The 8,777-nt window shown below is 45.3% G+C and overlaps 1 long non-coding RNA gene across 1 annotated transcript; it reads right to left on the bottom strand.

Annotated features, from left to right (window-relative positions):
• Positions 1–2,205: 2,205 nt before the first annotated feature.
• LOC144104301 (uncharacterized) lies at positions 2,206–8,487 on the bottom strand. The gene is made up of 6 exons (XR_013308493.1): positions 8,448–8,487; positions 6,461–6,487; positions 6,186–6,230; positions 3,721–3,765; positions 3,206–3,226; positions 2,206–2,253 (listed from the first exon to the last, which is right to left on the bottom strand). It is a non-coding gene; the product is annotated as an uncharacterized LOC144104301 (long non-coding RNA).
• Between the last annotated feature and the right edge of the window lie 290 nt (positions 8,488–8,777).

The raw sequence follows: 8,777 nt of genomic DNA, 5'->3' as shown, positions 1-8,777 counted from the left end.
AGGCGATACGCGAGTTGTGTAAGCGCTAAAGCGTTCACAGTGGTCCTGCGTTCATTAGCATGGCAGCCGCTATGACGTATTCGCAAGGCATTCCTATGAAGGTTGTACGAACTGGAAGGCTCATCAATGGCAGCCTTTTTGAGCATCATAACAATGTCGAAAATAGTAACGGTCGGTTTCAACGTGCGGCAGTTTGGGCATCTCTTATAAAGCCTTCATTTTAAGGGAAAGCCCGCTGCACCTAACTATCACAGCATAGGCGTTATGAGGATGACGTAACCTTCAAGACGAAGGGGCACTGTATCAGTAACTCATCTACTGCATGGTTCTATTCCTACCGTCCCTTTGTTGCATGTCATCGAAAAATTAGAAGCGATGCGGTTTTTCCACACTACCTTCATAAATTTATGGCTGCGAAAGAATCCTTCTGATCAGCGCTACAACACTCGCTTGATAGACTGTCAAAATTAATAAAATTCGTTTCTACTCACAAGAAAGATGCTGCTACTTACGATCTGGTGGAATGGAACGCTTGGGGTCCTTCTTCTTGGAAGCTGCGGTTGGTTCGAGACGTTGGCGAGCAATAACACCCAGCGCATCAGTTATTCGTTTTCTCGTTTATACCATTGTCGATGTGATACGCGTTTAGGACAACAGTGGAAAGCCGCAAAGGCCAGAAACCGAGTTTCGCAGTCGACATGCACCTCTATGAAATGTGGTTGCACAACGGTTAACAAGTATAGCAATGCCGTTGAACAACATCCACACCATCGATGTTGTCTGTTTGAAAGTCTACGTCACTGATAATGGTTCATTTTTACTACTGGCCAAAACAATAATATAGCTTCATTTCCGTGAAGCTGCACAAAGTAGAAAGGAGGAGTATTGTTTGGAGCGGTTCGGAAATAATAAGAAAAACTGAACGAATTTAACTGCTAACCATGTGCCGGCGTATATCATCAATCGGAAGCACAGTTGTCGCACGGTTTTAAATTGCAAGGCATATCGATAACCCTCCCCCCCCCCTACCTCCGTAAGTGTAGTTTCAGGCTGATTCTACTTGAAAATGTTTTGTTAGATTTAATGTGGCCATCCAATCTTCGTCGGTTAAAAACTTAAATACCTGAAGGCATTGAGAAGCGCCTTTAGAATTGAATGTTTAAAAACGTTTAAAAGAGCCTTTGAAAATGTTCAGCACTAATCGTAAATACACGAAAAGGAGCTTTATGCGTGAGTGAGCATGCGGCCGTTGAATGGTGCTCAGGAATGAGGTTTAGGTAAGGAATGTAAATACTCCTGATGAACGGGAGTGCAAAGGGTTCACGGAGAATCTACGGCGAGCATAATGGTCATGGGACGTTTATAGAAAATTTCTGCACCCATAGCGCGGATAAAAAAAGAAACTTGCACAAGTGCACTTGCCAGAGATTTTAGATGTAGTTCTTGAGGCTGAAAAAAAAAGATAGCAGAGGTTTAGCGCTTGTTGAACCTAGTGATACAAGCGAAAGATCTGTTAATCATGGCAGTGCAATTTTTGGCTCCGGAGTCGGTACGGAGCGCCACGGAGAGACTGAGCGACCGAGCGCCAGCGCCAAGCAGCTGTTATACCCCCGCTAGTCACGTGGTACAGCAACGGCGCCTGTCCACAGCGAGTCACGTGGTATGACGTCACTTGCCACGCCTCCTTTCCGCCTGCTCAAGGTCAAACAATAATAACAGTAATAACAATAATTGGTTTTGGGGGGAAGGAAAAGGCGCAGTATCTGTCTCATAGATCGGCGGACACCTGAACCGCGCTGTAAGGGAAGGGATAAAGGAGGGAGTGAAAGAAGAAAGGAAGAATTAGAGGTGTCGTAGTGGAGGGCTCCGGAATAATTTCAACCGCCTGTGGATCTTTAACGTGCACTGGCATTGCACAGCACACGGGCGCCTTAGCGTTTTGAGTCCATAAAAACGCAGCCGCCGCGGTCGGGTTCGAACCCGGCAAACGCGCGCCAAATTTGACCTAGGGAGTTGTAGTGCGCAGAGTAGAGCTCTCGCTCTAAAACTCACCAGTAGCTGATGCCTCTGTCTCTTTCCTGGCCGAGGCCTGCTTATCTGCGCATGATGCCACCATGTGGTCGTTAGATGTCAGGTAATAGTAAGGAGCAGAATTGCTTAATTGACGGAAGTGACTTCATGCACTTCAATACCCGCTAAGAAACTTACCTGTCGTTCCCTCCTTTCGCTTCTTCTTTTTTGATTTCTTCGTCTCTGCACAAGACACCGCCACCGCGCGGTAGTGAGACGTTTCGGCAAACAGAAAAGTGTTCTTCAAACAAGCATAAAACATGAAAACATATGTATCTATATCTTTTTCGCTATGCAACTACTATAATCAAGAGAAGCTCTGTATTCGTTGTCTCGATGTCAGAAAGCGAGCTCTGTGAGATGTGGCCGCTATAATTGGCCGCGAATGACATTTGCGGGGAACCTGCGAATGTAGGTGCTGCAGATGATTGGGATGCCGCGGTACTACATGACACAGCGAAGGTGGAGCGAAAAATTAAAGCTACGGGATGCAAGGAGGCGCTTCTTAGCTTGAGAGCTTCAGTGTTAATGGTGTTTTACTGAAATAAACACCGTGTGCGTTTAAAGCTGAGAATGTCGCCAGTAGTACCCGACATTTACTCCGAGGAAGAATAGGGAGAACTTAATAATTTCTTGCAGTGTAATGTCTCGTCGAGCAAATGGGCAGCGTCGTGATTCTAACAAAGTCAAGTCCCCGCCGTAATGGCGTAACCCGGGCTGGGATCGGTTTCATGTTTACTTATTGTAACTGAACTCCCTCATTTTGTGTGCATTTGAGGGTGCTAAAACTGCGGCATGGCAGCGCAGTCACGTGATAGAAACTTAATTTGGCGGATTTACTTTATGCTCACTGAAATAAAAGGGAACGGCCTAAGGTTTACATCGCAAAAAAGGAAATTGAAAGGGAATTTCTTCACATGGGTTAATATCGAAAATTCTATGGTCAGGTTAAAAATAAAAAGTTACAATATTTATGTTTGTTAATTATAAAAAAGAGGTGGCTTTAAAAAATATGCGGGTCTAGTGAGAACTAGCGCCTACAACAATGAGCTAGACCAGTATTCGCAGAGCAGGTGGCCACCTTTTTTAACGTTTGACAGGACTTAGCGGAAACCGTTTGCATAAGCGCACTCACCAGAAGTCTGTGATTCAGTTCCTGATAGAAAAAATAAAACAGGTGTGTGATCAGTATTCACTCTATGCATTTATCGATAAACAAAAATCATACCCAGCAAATCTGGACAGAAGCATTTTTCAGCGGGAAACCGTTTATGAACGCCATTTTTTTCATATAACGGAATATATCACTACAACAATCAATATATCCGAGATCACCTAACGGCAGACTTGTATTTTTTTTTCTATTAACGTTTTCTTCTGCCGTCAAAAGCGTTCCGAATTGGTTTTCTATGGCAGTCTTAGCTGCTCAATGAGGTCGATGGAAACACTGTAAAATAAAGGTTGTACGGGTACAATAACATTGTATGGGCATGTACATAAACCGAAAAAAAAAAGCCCGGAAGACAGGTTTACAGCGTTAGTGAGAGAAGAAAAACTGAAACGAACATTTAGAAAGTCACAAAATATGAAAGATAGCGGGAAACCTTTGTGAGCAAGGAACAGCAGTAACTCGTTCCCGGAGAGACTAACCTGTAGTTTCCGCATCGGATTTCTTCTTTTTCGGGGTCTTCGTTTCTGGGGGAGATAAATTGATTGATTGATGGCCCCAGTGGGTTATTTACAAACGCTCATGTGAACAAGAACTACAGCACGATTATAAGTACTGAGGCCCTTCATAGTATCATAACATTTATTGGACAAAGAATGTAACTTTAAAACACCGCGTAAAAAAGTCGCGGTCAGGGTGGTCTCTATAGACGCTTTACAGCGCCGTATCATGGGGGCTGCCATCTTTGGTCACGTGAGCACGCCGCCATTGCACGCCTCCTGACTGCCCCGAGCGCGCCTCGTCGCGACGGCTGCCGCGTCTGATGGTTCGGTTCCAACAGGCTGTGTTTCGGCTGATACGGTTGTAAAATAGTGGGAAGGAGACAGTATGGTTTGCCCAAAGATTCGAGGGGCACGTGAGAACTCTAATTTGATCTCTTGTGGCCTTGAAAACGGTGTCCGGTTTCATAGCCAGCCAATGGATCGATTTCCTGATACTTGTCTTTGCGTCCGCAGAAGGCTTTGCTGAATGTTTTTTTATTGTTATTATCTTAAACGGCAAGGTTTAATGCTTCTGCGCCAGCGCAGGTCGTTGTAGTATTCTGTGCATGCACGCAGACACCGCTCTAAAACGCTCGCATGCACATCGTACGCATTTGTTTACAACCTGTTAACGGTGCTTAGGAAACCGAAAATATTTTCTATTGGTTTGTTAAGCACACAAAGGTGAGAAAAATAAATAGACACACAAATGTTAACTACCATGTATAGCAGTACCATTCATCAAGCAGCCTTCACAATCTGGCGCGCAATCGTTTCGAAGGATTCCGCGATATAATTGTTATAACGCGCACAGCAACGCATTCACACTACACGAAGTTCATAATTATGTCAGTCTCACATATGAAATTGCGGTACGCTCCACTCTCGATATGCGGACATGAAAATGCTCGAGGTCTCGTTGTTGGTAAGTAATCAGCTTCTCTCTGAGCGCTGGCCTGCGGGGTAACTTTTAGTGGCTGTCTCGCATGGACCGCGAGGAATTGGCAATCATCCAGCCCAGCAGCCGTAACGCAAATGCTGTATTCCGAATCTGGTCCACGAAAAGCGCTCTACTTGGAGCGAAGTTCAAGAGTAGCACCAAGACGGCATACAATACACGGACGGTAAGCGTTGTCCGTTCGTACGGCTGTGCAGCGCACGATCTACAGTAGCGGCATGTAGGAGCATAAGTCGTCCTTCTTTTCCGTACCTGATCTGGCCTCCGGCGCTGCTGTTACTACAATTGCCGAACACCTTAACTTACGAGCAATGGGGCCTCACTACACACGTAGGCGCAACTGCACAGCAACTGAAAGCACGAAGTGACGGTTTCGGTGGCGGAACACTTTGATCATGAAGCAATGTTGCGCTCTTACCCTCGCAGATTTTCCAAGATCGTAACCTTTCTTTCTATATTGGCCATCTAGCACTGGCGGACGTGTTTGTCGCGTTCGCCCGTTCGGAAATGATGCATGGCAAAGGGCGCGAACAGGGGCAGTACTTCCTTGTGCAGTTCGGTTCCGTGAGGCTCGCAAACGATCGCATCCTGCACCTTTAACTCTCTGTCGCATTTCTTGCAATCCACAATAAAGCACGTATTTCCTCTGCCTTTCCCCATCTTCGCAGAAAGAACACTTCGGCAGCCACCCGCGATATTTCCATTACTGCATCGAGGCGTACACTCCGGCGACTTACGAGGTGCGTAATGGCGCCGTGTTCCGAGCGCGTCTGTGGCGCCATCTGGTCTCAAACGGAAGAACTGCGCGCTGTAAACGGTCTATATAGCGTCCGTACGGTCCTCGCCTTTTCTGCGTGGTGTTTTCTACATTTTTTTTGCTCCAACATTAGGTCTGACCAATTAATTGGCCCCATAGACTACAGTGTTAGCGTAATACTTAATCAAAACACTTCGTAGTGCCCTTAAAATGCACCACTATAATATAGTTTCTATTACAGGGATAGCACACACCATAAGCCTAGAGTCCACATGGCGAAGAAAGCCAAAACTACTGAAAGTATACAATCTGAATAATAATAATAATAATTGGTTTTTTGGGGGAAAGGAAATGGCGCAGTATCTGTCTCATATATCGTTGGACACCTGAACCGCGCCGTAAGGGGAGGGATAAAGGAAGGAGTGAAAGAAGAAAGGAAGAAGAGGTGCCGTAGTGGAGGGCTCCGGAATAATTTCGACCACCTGGGGATCTTTAACGTGCACTGTCATCGCACAGCACACGGGCGCCTTAGCGTTTTTCCTCCATAAAAACGCAGCCGCCACGGTCGGGTTCGAACCCGGGAACTCCGGATCAGTAGTCAAGCGCCCTAACCACTGAGCCACCGCGGCGGGGCTATATTCTGAAGTACAAAAAATTCTTAGACAGGTATGCGTGCCACAAAATATCTACCTGAGGTATCCGTCATTGGTTCCTTCCTTTCCGAGGCCTTTGACTCTGCGAAAAATACAATGAATTGGGTGTCACACATTAAGGAGTAACCCATATTACGAACAGGATCCCTCTATAACGTAGAACACTTATTGAGCTAACGGCAATAATATATTCGAAGAAGTAAACCTGCAATTAGCTCTTTTTTAGGCGCGCTTTGTTCAAGTCCGAGCATACTGTAAAGCGTTGTATGAAGTGCACCATTTGCGTTGACAGCTAACGCCGACAGGACTTACTCGAACTTTTCTTTGAGCCCCTTGACTCTGCGGAAGTAAACCGAAAACATCGCATCGCGTAATGCATTTGGCGTTGATAATGCGCTCACAGGAAATTCCAACAGAAGTGTTGCTTGTAGAACTTTTTCTTCATAGGCACGTCATCGATTTCTTATCAATAATAGCATGCGGAGCACTCCCTCTGTGCGAGCATATGCGTACGGTTTTGATTTCACCTCCTTTTTCAGCGCTTGTTATTGCACTACTCAACTACTAATAAAGTGGCAGCAGGCTGACAAACCAATGGCACGTAACCCGCTTACGTAGCTAATATCTATGAGCATTGGCGTACCATTGGAACAGCGTAAGGAATAAAATTGGCATAATACATATAACATCACATTGCCAATCGTGAAGGTGACTTTTAGGAACCAAAAATTTAAGAAAGGCATAAATGCAGGAATGTTGTGGCAGTAATAAAAAACTGATACTAGACCAGATCTGGCTGTATATGCTACAGCATCTGACACATGATGAAATGCTCAGTTATTTTTGATAGGATATATTATTCACCCGTTGGGGGGTATAAGCGCTCAGAAGGGAACTTTCTTTACCGATATTATGCAGCACTAAAACGCTGGTATTTATTATGTGAAGGGTGTTTCGCAAACTTGTTGCATTACTGGTCATAAACCCGCCGCGGTGGCTCAGTGGTTAGGGCGCTCGACTACTGAGCCGGAGTTCCCGGGTTCGAACCCGACCGCGGCGGCTGCGTTTTTATGGAGGTAAGGCGCCAGTGTGCTGTGCGATGTCAGTGCACGTTAAAGATCCCCAGGTGGTCGAAATTATTCCGGAGCCCTCCACTACGGCACCTCTTTCTCCCTTTCTTTTTTCACTCCTTCCTTTATCCCTTCCCTTACGGCGCGGTTCAGGTGTCCAACGATATATGAGACAGATGCTGCGCCATTTCCTTTCTCCAAAAACCAATTATAATTACTGGTCATAAGATAACCTGAGCACATGATACTACTAGCTTGCTCTTTCGGGTACAAAATGATAGGAAGCTTGCCCTAGTCTATAGATTCCTGAATTTCAGCCCCGCATCCTTCAACGCTACATGCGGTACCATCAGAGTGCTTTGGTCGGAGCGCGGTAAATAATTGCGAAACTGCACTGATGCAGTTCATTGCATCCAAGAGCTACCGAATAGACTGAAAAGGAATCTCAAAGGGTGAATTGAAAAGATGGCCTAGAAACACATTACCCTTCTTTTGTGTTCTTTTATTTCATTCTTATCACCCGAGCTGACTGGTCGATGTGGACGATTAGAGAGGCGTGGTGCCGATCGAATCCTCGGCGCAATGAGAGAAGCAACAGAATCACAATGGAATATGTGCAACTCGGCTCTCGGCAACGTGCACGTATGTCCACTAATTCTCAGCAATCAAAAATACAAAGAAAAGCCGCTTTGGTTAGAAATTCATTCATTTTTTTGGTTTGTGAGGAAAGGAAAATGTGCAATATCGTCTCACGTCTCGTAGGACACCAGAAAGAAATGTAATGAGAAAGGGATAAAACGTATTAATTTTGAAATCACTTCTTTCAGTTGTCAGGGGATGCTGAAAATTTCAAACGAATGCTGTGTGTTCAAAGTTAATTCTTTTGTAGCGTGTTTCGCAGCCTAAATCAGTCTTTTTAGACAGAGCCTCGACCACCAGCGAATTCTCTTCATGAGGAACTCAAGAGTGTGCAACATTAATCCTGAACTCGACGGATCTCTAGACGCGTTATATGTAACCGGCGGAAGAAGCATGGGGCCAGAAATGATGCGAATTCGAAGAAAATGAAAGATAAAACGAGCTGCGTGGATGTTTTATAGACTTGAAGGATAACTTAGAGCGTAGTGGTGACGGTACGCAGCGGAAAATGAACACCACTGCGAACTTTTCTAATAGAGTGAGACTGACTCATTACGTCATTACGTAGTTAAACACAGTGAAGTACTTACTGGTGCTGCCTGCGCTCTTTTTCGAAACTCTCGATTCTGAAACAGAAGTACAGGAACAATAAAGTATAAGTAAAGAAAGAGGAAGGGCATTTCACGCTGCTTTCCAATCCAATCCCCCCCACCTTCTTTCTCCGATCTCTCGTTCAGCTCTTTGCCTGAAACGTACAATCATAGCTGAGAAGACATGCACTAATCTCGCGGATTTCTTTGCGTGACATCAAAGGTTCGTCTTCGCCGCCTTCAAACCATGCACGCACGTGGGGCAGCTAAAAGGAGAAACACATAACTGCTCACTGCACTCAAAGTACAGATACAGTTCACCGTAATACC

Source organism: Amblyomma americanum, chromosome 9 (genome assembly GCF_052857255.1).
Source record: "Amblyomma americanum isolate KBUSLIRL-KWMA chromosome 9, ASM5285725v1, whole genome shotgun sequence".
NCBI lineage: Eukaryota > Metazoa > Arthropoda > Arachnida > Ixodida > Ixodidae > Amblyomma > Amblyomma americanum.
This window is presented reverse-complemented; position numbering and strand designations above follow the sequence as displayed.